Source organism: Schistocerca gregaria, chromosome 3 (assembly GCF_023897955.1).
Source record: "Schistocerca gregaria isolate iqSchGreg1 chromosome 3, iqSchGreg1.2, whole genome shotgun sequence".
In the NCBI taxonomy this organism is placed as follows: Eukaryota; Metazoa; Arthropoda; class Insecta; order Orthoptera; family Acrididae; genus Schistocerca; species Schistocerca gregaria.
This window is the reverse complement of record NC_064922.1, coordinates 686876461-686898256: the sequence shown is the minus strand read 5'-3', so window position 1 is coordinate 686898256 and position 21796 is coordinate 686876461.

The following is a 21796-nucleotide window of genomic DNA, read 5'->3' as shown; positions in this document are numbered from 1 at the left end:
ACGGAATCGTGACCTGTATCCTATAGTACACCTTCTGGATGTTTTGGAACGCCAACTTTGTGCCAGGGCTCACCGACCGATATCGATACGTCTCCTCAGTGCATGAAGAATGGGCTCCATTCTCGAAGAAAACTCCCAGCACCTGATTGAACGTATGCCTGCGAGAGTGGAAGCTGCCATCATATTGAATTCCAGCATTACCGATGGAGGGCGCCACGAACTTGTAAGTAATGTTCAGCAAGGTGTCCAGATACTTTTGATCACATAGCGTATGTTCATGGGGGTGTACTGTAATTGCAAGTAATTTCTTTTTTGCAAAGACCCCCCCCCCCCCCACCCGATCGAGCAACCGGTATAGAAATGTATCGTGTGAGTAATAAACATTTGGTAATGAATTAATGTTGGAAGACTGTACAGACGCAGCCACGTCTTCGACAGACCGAGTGGAAGTATTCGTGGTTAAAGTAAGTTAAATAAATCCTAAATTACGAAACGACCATTCTCTCATTCGCCGTGAATCCACTGTTGCTATGTCTTTGCCGTCTCCTCTGAGAATTGTGGTGGACAAAACAGCAAAAACTGTTAACTTCTACATACGGGAGCGCAAAAAATAGGAGTTTTTGACGTTTTCTGCCGAGATATGGGATCACAGCACAATACATTTCTCACATCCGGAAGTACGGTGGTTATCTCTAGGTAAGATGATGTACTTGCATTTTTGGCTATTGAGGGGCATGGACATGGGGGTGTCTTTGCAGGTGAATGGATATCTTAGTTGGCATATCTTTCCGATATTTTCGTACACCTAAATGAACTAAACAGAAAAATGCAATATAAAAACGAAAATATTGTGACTAGTATGGATAGTACTCAACGAGTTACGAAGCTATGTTTATTGATGGAGACAACTGGAATCGTATTGTATAAGATATTTCCAACTGTATTTCTCATTACTAACGATAATAAATTGTTGATCGATTTCATTACAAAACATTAAGAAATCTTGCAACAGAATTTCAAAAAGTATTTTGGAGACAGAGTTGAAGATTTTGACTGGATTCTTGATTTGTTTGTGGATTCGAAACGTCTTGCGAGTGTTTATGGAATATTCCGTCGGTTCTTGGAGAAACATAATGTTAAGAACTTGAAAACACAGTATTAATATTCCATAATAATATTTATTTAATAGTTCGTTAGAACTGGCTTTGTTACATAACGGATTGCCTATGAAGCAGATAGCCACTTCTAACAAACTGTTAAATAAATGTTGATGTGGAACATTAGTACTGTGTGTTTAAGTTTTTAATCTTCCGATTAATTTATATTTAGACTTACAAGACGAAGTGGTAGATCTGAAAACAGACAGAACATTGAAATCCTAACTTCTTTGAAGTGCTTTTGGGCGCTTATTGATTGCCAGAAAGCAGTGCCATCTCTGAGATGGCAGTTAATTTTTTTACTACTTATTTGTGTCGTTCTGGTCTATTGAACGTTAACTGAAATCAAAATATCAAACAGAGACAGACACTCAGGTGCATCGATGACGAAGTGAGGCTTACTTTGTCAATGACTCCTCCACGAATCAGATGTCTGTGTCCAACTAAGCACACTCAAGTATCACGTTGAAGGTATGAATAAAGTTATTTACTTTAACATTCTTATTATACACGTATGTTTTTTACAATGAATTAAAGTTAATAAGTTGTTAATAAATGCATGAGTCTGTTCTTGTTTGCCCGGGTTCGATTCCCGGCGGGGTCAGGGATTTTCTCTGCCTCGTGATGAGTGGGTGTTGTGTGATGTCCTTAGGTTAGTTAGGTTTAAGTAGTTCTAAGTTCTAGGGGACTGATGACCATAGATGTTAAGTCCCATAGTGCTCAGAGCCATTTGAACGATTTTTGTTCTTGTTTTATAATAATAAACTGACGGAAAAAATCACAACACCAAAAAATAACGTAGAGTAACGAAATTTCGGGATATTTAAGTGATTACCATTGCAAGATTACAAGTTAACGTTAGCACGAGATAAGCCATTGTTGTTGTTGTGGGCTTCAGTCCTGAGATTGGTTTGATGCAGCTCTCCACGCTACTCTATCCTGTGCAAGATTCTTCATCTCCCAGTACCTATTGCAACCTACAGCCTTCTGAGTCTGCTTAGTGTATTCATCTGTTGGCTTCCCTCTTCGATTTTTACCCTCCACACTGCCCTCCAATACTAAATTGGTGATCCCTTGATGCCTCAGAACTTCTTCTAGTCAAGTTGTGCCACAAACTCCTCTTCTCCCCAATTCTATTCAACACCTCATTATGTGATCTACCCATCTAATCTTTAGCATTCTTCTGTAGCACCACATTTCGAAAGCTTCTATTCTCTTCTCATGTAAACTATTTATCGTCCATGTTTCACTTCCATACATGGCTACACTCCATACAAATACTTTCAGAAACGACTTCCTGACATTTAAATCTATACTCGATGTTAACAAATTTCTTTTCTTCAGAAACGCTTTCCTTGCCATTGCCAGTCAACATTTTATATCCTCTCTACTTCGACCATCATCAGTTATTTTGCACCGCAAATAGCAAAACTCCTTTACTATTTTAAGTGTCTCATTTCCTAATCTAATTCACTCAGCATCATCCGACTTAATTCGGCTACATTCCATTATCCTAGTTTTGCTTTTGTTGATGTTCATCTTATATCCTTCTTTCAAGACACTGTCCATTCCGTTCAACTGCTGTTCCATGTCCTTTGCTGTCTCTGACAGAATTACAATGTCATCGACGAACCTCAAAGTTTTTATTTCTTCTCCATGGACTTTAATACCCACACCGAATTTTTCTTTTATTTCCTTTACTGCTTGCTCAATATACAGATTAAATAACATCGGTGAGAGGCTACAACCCTGTCTCACTACCTTCCAACCGCTGCTTCCCTTTTATGCCCCTCGACTCTTATAACTGCCATCTGGTTTCTGTACTAATTGTAAATAGCCTTTCGCTCCCTGTATTTTACCCCTGCCACCTTTAGAATTTGAAAGAGAGTATTCCAGTCAACATTGTCAAAAGCGTTCTCTAAGTCTACAAATGCTAGAAACGTAGGTTTGCCTTTCCTTAATCTTTCTTCTAAGATAAGTAGTAAGGTCAGTATTGCCTCACGTGTTCCAACATTTCTTGGAATCTAAACTGATCTTCGCCGAGGTTGGCTTCTACCAGTTTTTCCATTCGTCTGTAAGAATTCGAGTTAGTATTTTGCAGCTGTGACTTATTAAACTGATAGTTCGGTATTTTTCACATCTGTCAACACCTGCTTTCTTTGGGATTTGAATTATTATATTCTTCTTGAAGCGTGAGGGTATTTCGCCTGTCTCATACATCTTGCTCACTAGATGGTAGAGTTTTGTCAGGACTGGTTCTCCCAAGGCCGTCAGTAGTTCCAATGGAATTTTGTCTACTCCCGGGGCCTTGTTTCGACTCAGGTCTTTTAGATAAAGATAATTTGTAGTATTACGTTGTAACATGAACTATGGACTTGCGTAGGTGGGGTGGCCTGCGTACTTAACGACACAGATAGCCATACTCTCGAGCCATAATCAAGGTACATCTATCGAGAGGGCAGACAAGCCTATGGTTACTGAAGAGGCACAGCAGCTTTTTCATTAGCTGAAGAGGTAACAGTCTGGACGATTGACTGAACTGGCTTCGAAACATTAGCTAACAATGGCTTCGTTTTGCTTGTATTGTGATGATGATAGCATCCTGAAAATATTCCAGAGATAAAATGCTCTCCCATATGGATCTTCGGGCGGGGATTTGTCAAGAGTATGCCGTCACGAGGAAATACGAAACTAACATTCTATGGGACGGAGCGTGGAATGTTAACCTAGGAAATTTGTGAAGTGCAGCGACAACAGGAATAGGTGTTTTTAACATGTGAGTGTAAGGCTATAAATACAAAGTGAAGTACGAATAATAACGAATACAAAAATAAGAATGAGGGTAGGCTACTATGTACAGCTTATTGAATACATTGTCATAGCCACAAACCCGACACCAATTATCGTATTACAAATTTATATGCCAGATAGCTGCCCAGGTGATGAAGAGATTGAAACAGAGAGTGATGATATATAAGCAATTATTCGAATAATTAAGGAAATTTTGGTAATGTCCTATGGGACCAAACTGCTGAGGTCATCGGTCCCTAGGCTTACGCACTACTTAATCTAACTTAAACTAACTTAAACTAACTTACGCCAAGGACAAAACACACACACACACACACACACACACACACACACACACACACACACACACACTCGAACCTCCGACGGGGGGAGCCATGCGAATCGTGGCAAGGCGCCCCAGACCGCATGGCTACCCCGCGCGGCCAATAGTTAAGGGAATCACAGTTTATTTCAGATAGGAGACTGGAGTTCTATAGTAGGAAAAGGAAGAGAAGAAAAATAATGGCAGAACACTGAATGGGGGAAAGGCGTAAAACAGGAAGCAGCCTCGCAGAATATTGCCCATAGTATTGCTTAATCATTGGTAACGCTTGATTTAAGAATTATATGAGAAGATTGTGTATGTGGAAAATACCTGGAGACACTAAAGCTTCAGAGTTTTCGAAGACAGATTCTAAAAAGTAAGACGTTACCACCGGCAGGTGTGGCCTCTGACCATAATAAGGTGGGAAATTATGGAGACGGTATATGGATAAACAGAAGGAACCAGACGTTGACAGTTTCAGAACGAGCATTAGGTACAGTTTGACTGAAGCAGGGGAATGGAATACAATAGAAGAAGAATGGATAGCCTGGGAAGAGGAAATAGTGAAGGCAGCAAAGGATCTAATAGGCAAAAAGACAATAGAAATTCTTAGATAACACACGAGCTATTACACTTAAATGACGTATATGATGTTTCACACACACACACACACACACACACACACACACACACACACACACACATATATATATATATATATATATATATATATATATATATGTGTGTGTGTGTGTGTGTGTGTGTGTGTGAAACATAAATATAATGAAACTATGAAACTGGCGGAATGGAATACAGACATCTATCAAATGAGACTGACAGAAAAAGGAAATGGTTAGAGAACAGGTAATCAGCTGTAGAAGCTTGCATGGCTACGGGAAAGATAGACGCCATAGGAAAATTAATTAGATCTTTGGCGAAAGGAGAAGCAGCTGTGTGATTATCGAGCCAGTGCGGAGTAAAGAAGGGAAAGCTGAGAGGTAGAAGGAATATATAAAAGACCTTTACAAGAAAATTAATTTGAAGACAGTATTATAGAAAGGGAAGAGGAAGTAGGTGAAGAAGAGGTAGGAGGTAAGGCACTGCGAGAATAATTTAACTGAACAACGAAAGAACATTGTCTCAGAATTTTTGAGATCCCTGGGATAGACAGACATGGCAAGATTATTCCACATCGTCTGTAAGAAAAACGAGAGAAGCAAAACGCTGTCAGATTTCTATAAGATTGTAATAATTACAACCCCAAAGGAGTTAACTACTGAAAGGTGTGAAAACTACCGAACTATGATTAATGAGTCATGTTTGCAACATACTGACACTAATTATTTACAGAAGAATTGAAAAACTGGTTGAAGGCTACCTAGGGAATAGCAGTTTGGGTTCCGGAGAAATTTTGGGGATGTGAGAGTCAATTCTGACCCTACGATTTATCGTAGAAAATACGTTAAACAGAGGGAAACGTACTTTTACAACATTTATACATATTGAAAAAGCTACAGGTTATGTAGGTCGGAATACACTTCTTGAAACTCTGAAAAAGTAGGGATTAAATACAGGGAGGGAAAGGACTGCATCTGTATAAGTGTCGTAGGAAGTGAAAAGTAGATAGTGCTTGGAAAGGGAGTGAGACAGATTATGTGCAGCTGATCTCCAATATTATACAATCTGGACATTGAGCAAGCAGTGGAGGAAGCAGAGGAGAAATTTGGAATGGGAATTAAAATTCAGGTAGAAGAAATAAAAAACTTTGAGATTTGCAGTTTCGTCAGAGATGACGATGGAGTTCGTAGAACAGTTGAAAGGAATGGACAGTATTAAAACGAAGCAGCAGCAGTCAGTGTTTTGATGTTCTTTTATTATGTTGCAACAGTTTCGGTGACTCAGTATGCCGCCTTCAGGCCTTAACTGACAATGACGGGATGAACTTTACTCTTATCTCTTTGATGGTGTTAATTGTTCTCTAGACATTCACGCTTCAATGGGACACATTTTTCTTAATGATGGATGACTTGGCGGAGGTCCTAGTTGTATAAACTTGTTTCAGATGCGTTTTACCTTACAGAACACGTGGTCGTCATTCAGAAAACGCTTGCCACGAAACTGTTTCTTCATGAGAAAAAACCGGAACCAGCATGTGTGACAGTGCGGTATGAGCTGGTGCTTCGTCATACAGGAAACGCAGTCCACTGGACAGCTTTGCGCAACGCTTCGGCTTTACAGTCTCCTGTAACACCAAGAGGTTTCGGTAGCATGCTCCTTCTTACAAGCATAATCTGCACCACATCACGGTCCGGTGATGCTAAGATTTCTATCTTTTTTCGGCAGTGGTGAATAGACATTTTCCCACTGCCTTCGTTGCTCCTTTGTATTGGGATCGTAGTCATATGCCCAGCACTCGTCCAAGGTAATTAGAAAACTGATCCCTGATTGATTTTAACTTTTTCCATAGTCGTGTCGATTGTTATACTCTGGTCATGTTTCATCAGGGCCTCCACTTCTCTTGCGATTCCTGCTTCTACACAAAGAGATGGTCTGCTATTTCGGTCATCGCACAGAATTATATTACCACACTGGAAGCTGCTTTGACACCTAACTACTGTTCCATGTCATGGTACTTTGTTACCGTGCTCCTTGCCAACTCAGTGCTGTTCCCCTTAAATGAAGACAGTTAATTATGGCTAATGACTATTGCTAATGGTAACCTTCTATAGGTTGTTTCGCAATGTCCTGACGATTTCAGAAACGCGCGCTAAAAACAAGATACAGCGACGATCGCGCCGTCTATTAGCCTGCGGAGTGTCAAGTTCAGGTCAGTAATCGTGTAGTGTACTGGTCGTAGCAACATAGTACGTTTTCGGTGGAGTGATAGTTTCGGTAAGGCGAATGTGTCGTGCGCGTGCAACGTAACTTTCGTAAGCATTTCAAGATTCAGCCGCTATATCCAGTTCCTGCTCGTGGAACAATGGTAAACGGAGTAAGGAATTTCCGTGCGACTGCCAATGCATCGAAACGAAAGTCAGTCACCCTCGCAAAACCGTCGAACACCCGAGAACATCGAACGTGAGCGTAGCAGTTTACAGGTAATCCCTCGTCGTTCTTTACGAAAACTTGGTTCCAATAAGATTGGGTGACATGCCACACATCCCAGCAAAACCTTGTAAGTTCTCCATGAAGCGTTTGCAAACCGCGTACTTTTAAAACGTGTTGGTGTCGGGTGTCCGCTTCGCTCGCCGATTCGACCGTGCCCACACTTCTACCTATGGCGTTATTTGAAGGCGAGACTGCACTCCGACCGGCCGAGAAGCTTGCAACAGGTAAAAGATGGAATTCACAACGTAATTTCCAGAAATTCTCCAGCAGTTACGAAAGATGTATTCAAAAACTGGGTGAATGCTCATCGTTTGTCCGATGTTGTGTTCCATAAGTAAATTTGATAAAGTGTTGTACCTTGTGTAAAAATGTTTAAGTTCGTTTCGCGATTACTGTATGTGTTGTTCAAATTTGAAATCGTCAAAACATTATGAAACACCCTGTATAACTTAGAGGTACTACAAGGGCCGATCAAAAGTTTTCCTTTTGAAGGCGCTGCTGCAGAGTATACGCAGCCCAGCGCGACTCCGATGCTGGTATACAGGGTGTTCATATTAACTGAAGACATTGAAATATCTCGAAAACTACACATCGGATCAAACAAAATTATAGTTACAATTTGTTCATGTCGAAGGGGGACATCCAATGATACCCCACTCCGTACGTGGCAGAAAGGGAGCAACTTTCAAATCTTCAATGGGACCGCCGTTTTCTATTGCAGACTACAATTCTACGGCAATATCTGCATACGCTTTGTCTGAAGCATTTCCTTCGTTTCGCCAAAAATGGTGCTGTAATCAGTGGGGTAGAAAGGGTACACAATCGTAATTTACAGCGTATTACCCCAATGACATGTGGGACCCCACCTCCATGCTAGGACAGGCCAGTACTTCATAATTTCTAATTGGAAACCCCACTGGCAACTTTGTATTCCTCCGACTTATCGAACAGGGCACTACTCGACGTGCCACTGTGGCCGTGGCTAATTATCCAACTAGAGTAAGTGCTCAGACTTAGTACCGCCAACTTCAATACACTTAGTGATACGCTTTTCAAATGACCGTACCCAGGACGGAAGTATATCTGCGGAAATGTCAGAAAAGGCGTTTCTGATGTGGTCGACCATGTCTTCACGGCCTGTTGGTAGTTGCTGGTACACCTCATCTTTTAAATTTCCCCGCAGAAAAAATACGGCGACCTACCGGGTCAATTAATAGTGCCATGTCTGCCGATCCACGGAACAATGTAGACACAGTTTAATACCTCCCGCATTTCAGTTGTGTAATGCTCTGGGCAACCGTCATGATGAAGCCACATTCGCTCTGTAACGTCCACGGCAAAATCCTGCAGTTGTACCGTTATTTCCTGTTCCATAAACGTTCGATATTTGCATCCATTCAACATAATACGGACCTATGAGTTTTTTTCCCATGATGACATATCATACGTTAACCGACCAAGGACGTTGATGCTCAACTTGACATAAACAGTAGGGATTGTCTAGACTCCAATAATGCTTGTTTCCCCGGTTAACGACACAATGCTTTGTGAATGTAGAGTTTGTGAATGTAGAGTTATATTAGGAAACTCTCGAAACTGATCGAGTATGCGCAAGCAGTGGTAGGTAAGACCCACGGAAACTTCGATTTTTTTGTAGGAGTCTGGGAAGGACAGGTTAGCTGCGTAGAAGACGCTAGAGCAGTCCGTTGTAGTTTGCTGCTGTGGTATATGGATTCCACATGAAGTAAGCCTATCAACAAAAGCCACAGAAAATCAGTGGTGCGCTGCAGACACCAATACATCGGTATAGCCCACAGCCCTATTCCTGAGTACTGCTCGAGTGTTTGGGATCCATACCATGTCAGACGGAAACAAGACATCGAAGCAATTCAGAGATGGGCTGGTAGATTTGTTACCGGTAACTTCCAACAACACGTAAGGAACTCAAATGGGAACTCCTGGAGGGAAGGCGCTGTTCTTTTCGAAAAACAGTATTTAGAAAATTTAGTGAACCGGCACTTGAAACTGACTGCCCGAACGATTATACTGACGCCAACATACGAGGGTCACTCCAAAACAAATGCACACGTTTTAAAAAAAAATCTGTCTTTTATTCTACATGTTTGAAAGTTTTACAGTGTGTAGATACATCCTTTAGGAACAATATTTTCGTTTCTCCACATAATTTGCATCCCTCTCAACTGCCTTACGCCATCTTGGAACCAGCGTCTGTATACCTGCACGGTAAAATTCTGAACCAACCTGTTGGAGCCACTGTTTGGCAGTGTGCAAAGTCATCATTTTCAAACCTTGTTCCAAGAATAGAGTCTTTCAGTTTCCCAAAGAGATGATAGTCACATGGAGCCAGGTCAGGACTGTTAGGCGGGTGTTTCACTGTTGTCCATCCGAGTTTTGTGATCGCTTCCATGGTTTTTTGACTGACATGTGGCCGTACATTGTCGTGCAACAGCAAAACATCCTGCTTTTGCCGATGTGGTCGAACACGACTCAGTCGAGCTTCAAGTTTCTTCAGTGTCGTCACATTTGCATCAGAATGTATGGTGGTTCCTCTTGGCATGATGTCCACAAGCAATAGTCCTTAGGAATCGAAAAACACCGTTGCCATAACTTTTCCATCAGAAGGTGTGGTTTTGAATTTTTTCTCTTGGATGAATTTGCGTGATACCACTCCATTGACTGCCTATTCGTCTCTGGAGAAAAATGATGGAGCCATGTTTCATCACCTGTCACAATTCTTCCAAGAAATTCATTTCCACCATTATCGTACTGTTCCAAAAGCACGATGCATACCGTTTTTCTTGTTTCTTTGTGAGCCACTGTAACATCCTGGGAACTTACCTGGCACAAACCTTTTTTGACGCCAACACTTCTCTTCAATGTGGTTTATAAAAAATATTTGCTAAGGCTCCTGAAACTGGGGACCCCACTGGTAATCCATCTTCTTGTAAATAAAATTCGTTATTGAACTAGAAGTAATTTTGTCCTGTTATGAGCTTTATTAGTGTGCATATTTCCATAATCTGTTCGTCAGGGAGTTGACTATATGTTTTCAGGTTTTTATCTACACTCCTGGAAATTGAAATAAGAACACCGTGAATTCATTGTCCCAGGAAGGGGAAACTTTATTGACACATTCCTGGGAGCAGATACATCACATGATCACACTGACAGAACCACAGGCACATAGACACAGGCAACAGAGCATGCACAATGTCGGCACTAGTACAGTGTATATCCACCTTTCGCAGCAATGCAGGCTGCTATTCTCCCATGGAGACGATCGTAGAGATGCTGGATGTAGTCCTGTGGAACGGCTTGCCATGCCATTTCCACCTGGCGCCTCAGTTGGACCAGCGTTCGTGCTGGACGTACAGACTGCGTGAGGCGATGCTTCATCCAGTCCTAAACATGCACAATGGGGGACAGATCCGGAGATCTTGCTGGCCAGGGTAGTTGACTTACACCTTCTAGAGCACGTTGGGTGGCACGGGATACATGCGGACGTGCATTGTCCTGTTGGAACAGCAAGTTCCCTTGCCGGTCTAGGAATGGTAGAACGATGGGTTCGATGACGGTTTGGATGTACCGTGCACTATTCAGTGTCCCCTCGACGATCACCAGAGGTGTACGGCCAGTGTAGGAGATCGCGCCCCACACCATGATGCCGGGTGTTGGCCCTGTGTGCCTCGGTCGTATGCAGTCCTGATTGTGGCGCTCACCTGCACGGCGCCAAACACGCATACGACCATCATTGGCACCAAGGCAGAAGCGATTCTCATCGCTGAAGACGACACGTCTCCATTGATCCCTCCATTCACGCCTGTCGCGACACCACTGGAGGCGGGATGCACGATGTTGGGGCGTGAGCGGAAGACGGCCTAACGGTGTGCGGGACCGTAGCCCAGCTTCATGGAGACGGTTGCGAATGGTCCTCGCCGATACCCCAGGAGCAACAGTGTCCCTAATTTGCTGGGAAGTGGCGGTGCGGTCCCCTACGGCACTGCGTAGGATCCTACGGTCTTGGCGTGCATCCGTGCGTCGCTGCGGTCCGGTCCCAGGTCGACGGGCACGTGCACCTTCCGCCGACCACTGGCGACAACATCGATGTACTCTGGAGACCTCACGCCCCACGTGTTGAGCAATTCGGCGGTACGTCCACCTGGCCTCCCGCATGCCCACTATACGCCCTCGCTCAAAGTCCGTCAACTGCACATACGGTTGACGTCCACGCTGTCGCGGCATGCTACCAGTGTTAAAGACTGCGATGGAGCTCCGTATGCGACGGCAAACTGGCTGACACTGACGGCGGCGGTGCACAAATGCTGCGCAGCTAGCGCCATTCGACGGCCAACAGCGCGGTTCCTGGTGTGTCCGCTGTGCCGTGCGTGTGATCATTGCTTGTACAGCCCTCTCGCAGTGTCCGGAGCAAGTATGGTGGGTCTGACACTCCGGTGTCAATGTGTTCTTTTTCCCATTTCCAGGAGTGTATAATTGCTATTGTTTCTGGTACTGGTATGTTGGAATACATGTTTTCTATATCAAATGAGAGGAGTGTTGCTGTGTCTCGGATTTTTACATCTTTTATTTGTTGTATTAGCTGTGTAGTGTTTTTAATGGTTCTGTCTTTTACTTCGAAATTTGCAGACAATACTTTTAACATGTACGCTGCACGCTTGTAAGTGGGGGATTTTCTGAAATCCAGTATTGGCCTTGCAGGAATGTTCGGTTTGTGGATTTTTGGTTGACTTTGGAGGACCGGTGCAGTGGTTCTGATCTGTGTCAACTTTCTTTTACCTGTTGTAACCAGTATAATGTCAATATTTTTCAGAGTGTTATTTATTTTTGTCTGGAATCTGTTTGTTGGGTCTGATATTAATTTTATTATGTTATTTTGTGAGTCGAATCCTTGTGTTTTTTTTCAATGTATTGTTCTTTGTCTATCAGTTCTACTGTGTTCCCCTTGTCTGCTTTTGAAATAACATTTTCATTTTGAAGGTTTCTGAGTGTTGCAGATTCTGTGTTTTTGTTGTTTTTGTGTTGTTGTGTTTTTATACTGGTTATTATATTCTGGATTTTTTTACTGGTTCTCTAGTTAATCCAACGTTGACACTGCTATTTTCATTCCTATCTTCCCTTGTCAAAACACTTTTTTCTTCTATAATTAGATTTTCTAAGTAACCTCCATCTAATTCTGAATTTAAATTATATTTTAATCCTTTCTCCAACACCTGCCACCCCCCCCCCCCCCAAAAAAGGTTGGGAACAAATAGGTGCCCGCATCTCGTGGTCGTGCGGTAGCGTTCTCGCTTCCCACGCTCGGGTTCCAGGGTTCGATTCCCGGCGGGGTCAGGGATTTTCTCTGCCTCGTGATGGCTGGGTGTTGTGTGATGTCCTTAGGTTAGTTAGGTTTAAGTAGTTCTAAGTTACAGGGGACTGATGACCATAGATGTTAAGTCCCATAGTGCTCAGAGCCATTATAACCATTTTGAACAAATAGGTAAACATACCAAAAAAGATGAAACACGTAATGGAGTCGCAATATTTACGCTGTGAAAAGCAGTATATGACGAAATAGTTGTATCGGGTGACAAAAGAACAATAGTCTACCAAAAAAAGTCAGGAACTTGGTGAACAGTGTGTGGAAGGCGAGAACACAATGATGTGATTATATGCCAGTGATAAAAACGGTAGTGCGACCTCCAGATCAGATGTGAGGAAACTCTGATCAGCAAAGTAATTACTTTTTTACTAAAGTCGCGAAGTGAGTCGTTTGATAATCTATAACTAACAAAACTGTATCGCTATAGATCCCACTGATGATGCTTTAGAACAAGAGAAGACGAAACGCGTATGGGATAAATAAAGTAACTAGAAGCAGGAAAAAGCACTTTTATTTACAAAACAAGTATAAGATACGAGAAATTAGGAGTCATACAGTCTCGTAGACAGTCGTTTTCCCCTCACTCTGTTTCCAATTGGAACAGAAAAGGACATAGCTAGTAGTGGTACAGGGTACCCTCCGCCAGGTACTGTACGGTGGCTTGCGGGGGATCTATGTAGATTAAGATGTAGCTGTAATCAAGATCAGGTTTAGCCATTATTGTATTATAGAATACCGTGACTGTATATTGAATGAATACAGAGTGCCGCAGCTAAAACAGGCCACTCCAAATAAATACAGAAAGAATAAATATTCGAGGTACGGTTTCCGAAAAGTTATAGCGAATTTCCTGACGTACGCAAGTAATTTTTTAGCGTTTATAGTCGCCGTATTACGATACCTCCTTCGATTATTTTCTAATGGAGGTATATACTTTTTTCTGTAGCATTTGAAAGAAGCTTTCAAGAGAACTTCGACAACATAAAATGACGGAACTTGATATAATAGTATTAAGACAACAGCGTCACAAACCACTGTCCCGTCGTCAGAAGAAGTGGTTCCGTAATATTTGCCCTGTTAAATGAAACGTAAACAAACAACTAACTCAGACATGGTTCTTGTCTTTACGTGTGCGCTTGAAGGGTATCCTGCTGTTGTAACAATAAGATAACTAAAGCTATTGAAAATGTATAGGGCAGTCGGAAAAGTTAATATCGTTTATGGCGAACACCGTCAAAATATTAGAGCAACGATGCGATTGTATACTGGAGTGTGTCCAGATCGTGCCAAGTACTCGAGATCTGGGTTTGCAATCATTATAAAAAAATGTTTTAGAAAGTGGAAGTGTGGAGCATAAAGTGCACCGGAGAAAAGACGAGGAAGTGATGAATGAAATGAAACTAAGGTTTTAGCAGCAATAACACCAATGCAGATGTCACTATGAGGCAAGAAGTAGGAGAGGGATCAACCAAACGAGTGGCAGCCGAGCACTACATTTCTTCGCATTTCGCCCTTTTCACATTTCGGTGCCTCTACAGCTTCGTGGCAATGACTTCCAAAATATCTTCTCGTATGTTATCTACGAATAGTGATGCGGCGTATCTACCCAAAATATTGTTTAAGGAAGAAACATCAATTACAAACCAAGCGCAAGACAATCTTCGCAATATGCACTGATCGGAAGTTGAAAATTCACGCTGGCTCAAAGAAGTGGATAAGAAGAATGCTCTTGGTGTAGCAACGTTTGGTGCGTGTTTTTCAAGACCCCCGTCATTCGTCTCTGTTTTATTGGTGCGAATCCATGATTTCGCCGTACTCAATAGTTCTCAGTTTCTTTCACCATGTTATCAATTTTTGCTGTTTTCTGAGTGAACATAATTTGAAAATACTCTCGAAACTGCGGTTTTTAAGGCATAATTTGTAAGCGTGACATACCAGGTAAGGATGAGCAGCCCTTTGGAACTATTACCAAAATGAAATCGAATGATTAATTACATATTTACGTGTAGCAAACTATAAGGATGGCTTCTTTGTGACCTCCCCCGTCCCTCACACAGCAGGCCTTGTGCACATGGTAATTACAGCCCAGTAATTAAGTTATAACGAAACATTTTCAGATCAGTGCGTTATTCTACACACTACAATACGCAGTCACATTGCCCCTCTTAAAGTGTTTTTTTTTCCCTCAGCAGGTCTGACGTCTGGGGCATTGCCCTCATTTTAATGCATTTAAAAGGCCACTAGAAATAAACTATCTCTGGTTTATTTAAGTAATAATACCCTAACTTTAATATTGAATGGATGGTACCAAAGTGATATTTACTGCCATGTACGATTAACAAGATAAAATTAAAAAGTTATTGGACAACACTTCAATCCTCTAAAATATAATTTAAACATTTTAGCGTGAAATATCACTTCAGGTGAAGTGGACAAACAACATAGTCACACTAAGGACTGCAAGATGCATGGGGGATACCTAAAACTAGGTTGTAATTTTACTGTCGCAGATAGGTTCGAGAGAGGTGACTCATTTCGAGATATGAGAGTGTTGTAATCATTAAAGGACTTCTCCATAGGAGGCTTGATTCCAAATCATAGACATTTCTAGTGGATAGTGTGACACTAGATATCTGAAAAGCTAGTGTACATTTCTTATGACATCAATCAGCACAACGTCCACTACTGTGTGGGATCCTTCTCAATCAGTTATCGCCTATAACTCAGTGGATGTATCACTGAGCCTCTGACATGGTGCCGAGACAGAATACGTTACACATACTGGAGAAAATCTAGCAGCGTGAGGGAATTGCAAATACCGGTTTCATACCACGTTCCGTAGCCGAATCACTTTCAAAATTCAGCGATTTGGCAGCGATGGTGAGTCAATTGGACTTGCCATGAGCAACAAATTATTCTATAATCTATTTAGTTTACTTAGGCTACACCACAGAGTACATACATTACTGATAAGTGCAGAACATTAAGAAAGACAAAATGTATACGAAATGAGTACAAAATATATTGACAAATATCAAAGAGTGCACACGTACCGTATAACTCTTTAGCATTTTTACATGAATTAGGCATATGAAGGAGTGAAATAAAGTGCACAAGCACTGTAAAAATCTTTAGCATATTTCGGACAACTAATCATATTAACTAACGAAATTAAGTTCACACACACTGTATAAGTCTTTGCTTTTTTTTTACAAGAACTGAAAATATTAACAAATGAAATAAAGTACACACACACTGTAAAAGTCTTTACCATTTTACAAGAATTTAAACGCACTGTATAAGTCTTTACCATTTTACAAGAACTAGGAAAGGAATGGGAAGGTTTGCATCATGGTTGTAGCACAGTACTCGTAGGTTGCACGCAGCTGTACTGAAAGTCCATATCTTTCTACAGAAGCACAACACCAAGTGAGACAATCTGAATTTCTCTTCCCTGAAGTATTTATCAGTGTAGCCAAGACACTGAAATGTTGTATTAATATTGTATCTTATAATTTTGGTAGTACATTAGGTACACCAAACAGTAGGACCATAATGACATCTCCATCGTTCAAGGTGGTGGACAGCTTGATATGTCAACACGACATTCTTGTAGAATCCATCCTCTCACAGAGAATTAGTGCAAAAACCAAATATAGTGCTCCATGATCATGAGGATGGACAGGACATACGGATATTGCAGTAATTGCTGGTAATTAGTTCAGAATGTGATGGATACATTACGTCTTATGCTAGTCATCATAGAATTACACTAGTGTATCAACTGACCTGTATAATTATTGGCTAGTTATTAAACATTTGTGTGCTATGTATGGAGTATTACAAAACATTATTCATAAGTCATCTAATTACAGTATTTATTGGCATAGCATTTATGCATAAGTCATCTCGTTACAGTAATCATTGGCATTCATTTTTACATAAGTCATCTTACTACAGTAATCATTACAGAACATTATTCATAAGTCATCTAATTACAGTAATTATTGGCATCATAAGTCTTCTCATTACAGTAATCATTGCCACAACATTTATATAGTAAAACAAAATATTATTTACAGAAATTATTTGCATAGCATTTATCCACAATTCATCTCATTACAGTAATCATTGGCATCATAAGTCATCTCATTACAGTAATTATTAGCATTCATTGGCCAGTTACTAAACATGTAGCAAGTATTGAGTATTACAAAACACTATTCATAACTATCTGATTGCAGTCATTATTGGCATTCATTTATGAATATGTCATCTCATTACAGTAATCAGTGGCATTCATTGTCCACTTATAAAGCATTTTTTTGCGTTATTCAGAAGTCATCATTCAAAACAAGAGTTAATTATTGGCATAGCATTTATGCACAAGTCATCATATTACAGTAATAATTGTATAGCATTTATGCAGTGTTTCAAAACATCATTAATAATACATCTCATTACAGTAATCATTGGCATAGCATTTATGCATTATTACAAAACATCATTCAGTATTGTCAGAACTCATCATTCAAGTGACATATGACATACTTAAAATATAACAGACTGTAACTATTACTCAAGGTGTGTAGTCCAATAATACATAGATATAATTGATTCAATATATTTGAGAAATTTGCATTATATTTAGGACTAGAAATATATCTTCAACTGGTAGCATTATTTAGTTGTATACTGGTAATAGTTGGGACTGGTAATTTTTTTTTGTGCTAGCAATGCATTGCGTTGGGATCAATAGTCATTAGCTGAGCCATGAAAATATTAGATTTTGACTTTTTGCTGGAAATAAGGATTAATAACGTTATTCGTCATGAGTCAGCTGTAGAAAGGCTACGAAACAAGTAGAGTATATGTGATCACATTCATGAATGATACACACAAATAGGTAAAAAAAATGCAAGTATTAGAACAGGTTTCATAACTAAGTGTTTGTAGCATATTAATATCATGAAAAGCTTCTCCTGGAAAAAAATACAAAATGGATTATTGAGCTGAAAGAAGAAATGCGTATTGTGCTGAAAAGTAGCGAACTTCGAATTAACAGGCAACGAAACGTGTACTTCATATATGTGTACTCTAGCTGTTTTTCCCCAAAACAGTCACTACACTATGCGACATAAGACATACTGTCAAAAGGAACTGCAACAAATACTTAAATAACTACATAGCATCTCTTGACTAATAGTAAATATATAAACTTCATTATTATTCTCATCTGAAAAGAAAAACTTCACTATTCATATTATCATAACTTCATCATTATCATCATCTGCAAAGAGAAACTTCATTATTCATATTACCACCATCATTTATTATCATCTGCAAAAAAATACACTTCATCATTCATATTAATATTACAATTTACTTCATGCAACTATTCAGTATCATTCATTACTTCATATAGTATAGAGTTTCTTACTTCTAGCATATATCATCACTAAAATTAACATCTTTAGTTCTGTCTGGCAGTCTGCATCAATCGCTTTGTATTCTGAAAGAAAAATAATTAGTCAAGACTGCTGTCATACGATGTGTATAGTATATTCTGGTTAATGCTTGTTAATTCCGATCCATTTACTCTTCATGACAAGTTATTGCAATTTCTTTCGTTCATTCTGAAGGTGAAGTTTCCATTTCATAGTTAACCACTGTGGTTGTATAATTTATTTCCTTTACATGGTATTGCTTTCTGAAAATGATGAATATGGATTAATATTTTGCATTTAATTCATATACCCATTAAATAAAACTTGTTTCTACTGATGTAACTAAGCATACAGCATAGCATGACATAAAACGTATTATGTCAAAAACAGACAGTTTTCAAGTGCAAAAAATGTACACACAGTATCATAATGTAGTAGCAAAAAATGTAGAATAGTCAAGATATTGAGATATCATAAGTAAAAATGTCAAAGTCAACTGTTGTTTGTTACATCTTAAAGATTTCATAGTGCATACAGACAAAAATTCTACTTTAGATAGGAAAACAATCATTCATACACCAAAAAATGGAAAATGTGCACTGTCTGATATGAGGCGACAACAAAAGCGATCTGCTAACCTTACCTTGCCTGGCACTTGCCAGGATAAAATATGATAATCATCAGTAAGGGTTCATATAAATATCTGCAAATGGCATTACAGTGCGACAAATCATAAAGCATGTTCATTCAATAAAGGGTTTAATATTGGAGACATGGTGATAGCCCTTGCTTTTTCTGGTTCTCAAAGTTTCGACGTGCGCTACATTAGGGTGAGGAATGCTTCGTATTCTATGTGGACCTGCGTATAGAAGTTAAAATTTACTGCATCTACTCTTTCCCCTGTTGGATAAATAATGCGTGCGCACTAATATCTACTGTCCAATTTGAAAGTCACGGCTTGTAGAAACCTGTTTTTGCTGTCTCCTCCGGCGCTCTGCGGCAAGTTTGATGTTGTTGAGTGCAATGTCAATTATTTCATGGTGGCGTAGTCGACGAGATGTAGGAAAAGATACTAATTCTTTAATTTTGTTAGGTGGTTCAATATTTTTCAATATAACAGTCGGAGACAGCATAGTAGATTCATTTGGTATGGAGTTAATTACATCCTGGAATGAGAGTTTGTGTGTGTCCCAATAAATATGTTTTTTATGGCAGTATATTCTACATAGTTTACCAATTTCTTTCATCAGTCGTTCACAAGGGTTCGAAGAAGCGTGATACTTGGATATATAGATCGGAGAAATGTTTCTAGCTCGTAACATACGTGTCCATATCGAAGATCGAAATTGTGGTCCATTGTTGGAAATTACTTTCAATATATGCCCTACATGAAGTAAAAAATGTTTTACAAATGCATTCGAAATAGATTTAGCAGTAGCTTTGCGCAATGGAGTGAAGGTAACAAATTTCGAAGTGAGTTCAACAGCGACAAAGATGTAGCAAAAACCTCTATTAGTTCTGGGAATCGGTCCAAAAATGTCTACAGCGGCCATGTGTCTCAGTTTAACAGGTACAATGGGATGTAACGGAGGAATATGTGAAGTCGTGTCTGATTTAGCTTTCTGGCACATTTTACATGACGCTAACACTCGTCGAATACGTTTCTCCGTGTTCGCAAAATAACAGTTCTGTCTCAGAATAAGAAAACATTTTCTGCCTCCATAATGTGCGTAACTCAAATGAGTATACCAAATTAATTTGTTAACAAGTTCGTCAGGAATGCATAATAACCACTTGTTGCCGTCAGGGTGAGAGCGGCGAAAGAGAATATTATTGCGTACAGTATAATGGTTTCTAATGGTAACATTATTCTTATCTTGCCAAAGGCGTTTAATTTCTTTCCACACGTTGTCTTTGCTCTGCTCTTGTGCTACGTCTCGTAATGACGACGAAATGAAATTTTCAAATGCGACTTGTTGAATATGCATGACGCTAGAATTTGCTTGGCAGAAGTTGGTTGCGATGTCTTGCTGATTGTTGCTGAGAGAGCGGGATAGTGCGTCTGCTACAATATTTTGTGTACCGGGAATGTGAACAATTGTAAAATTAAATTCCTGTAAATAAAGTTTCCATCTGCTTAATCTGTCATGTGTAAATTTAGCGAAAAGTAAAAACTGTATAGCTCTATGGTCTGTGTAAACCGTAGTATGTCTTCCATAAAGAAAATGCCTAAATTTGGTAAATGCCCATACAACACATAATGTTTCAAGTTCTGTGACAGAATAATTGCGTTCAGCAGCTGACAGAATGCGACTTGCAAAGGCGATGTTTTTAATGACTGTAGTACCGTCTTCTTCAATTTCCTGAAAAATGTGTACCCCTAAAGCTGTGTTAGAACTGTCGGTGGCAATGGAAAAATTTCTGGTAGGATCAGGGTGTGATAAAAGTGGTGCGTTCAACAAAGCTTGTTTCAGATTGACAAATTCAGACTGTGCTTGGCTATCGCAGGACCAAATAGCGTTTTTACGCGTCAACTGGCATAATCTAGGTGTATCTAAAGCAGAGTAATGAATAAATTCGCGGAAAAAATTAATTAATCTCAAAAAGCTGCGTAATTGTTTCTTTGTCGTTGGAACAGTAATGTCACGTAAAGCTTGAAGTTTTTCCGGGTCAGGCGCAATGCCTTCTGCTGAATTTACATGTCCAAGAAATTTTATGGAAGTTTTGCCAAAGTGCGTATTTTTAAGACTAACTGTGAGTTGTTGTGCACGAAAAGTTTGCAGCAGTTGTTCCAGAATCAGATTATGTTCAGACCAGTTAGCTTCTGCGATAAGGATGTCGTCTACATATGTTGTGATTCTGTCTTTAAGTTCTGTCGGAAGTATACTATTGAAACCGTGAATAAATGCTGCTGAAGAAATTGTTAAACCGAACGGTAATTTGCAAAATTGATAAGTCACCAAAACAGAGAAATGCTGTCTACTTTCTGCAGTTCGGATGGAGCTGAATTTGCCAAAATCCCGACTTCAAATCTAATGTGGAATAAATAGCAGTACCATGAAATTTCTGTAAAAGCTCTTCTAGTGTGTGTGGGCGATCTGTTTCATTAATAATGATGACATTGATGTGACGCGAATCAAGTACGAGGCGAAGTGAGCCATCCTTTTTCTTAACAATATGGAGCTGGTTTATGTATGGACTAACTGCCGGTTCAATAATTCCTTGGTCTAGCATAGCTTCTAATTCTTTCTTAACTTGTTCTCTGTGAATATACGGAATAGGATAATGTTTGGCTTTAAATGTGTCATGTTGTTTAATTTGAAATTCATACATAAAACCGGACATAGTACCAGGGACGTTGTCAAAAAATGGAGCTTGCTGTAAAAGAATTTTGCGTAGCTCTGTACATTCGTCGTCTGTATTTGCACTGTTCTGTTTAACTTTATCAGAAATCATTTCCATAACGTCATAGTCGGCTTCCACTGGTTTATTGTAGTTGTAAACATACGTATCTGTGAACAATGTGGAATGACAGTTTATGTTACGTGATGCAGAAATGACCTCTGTC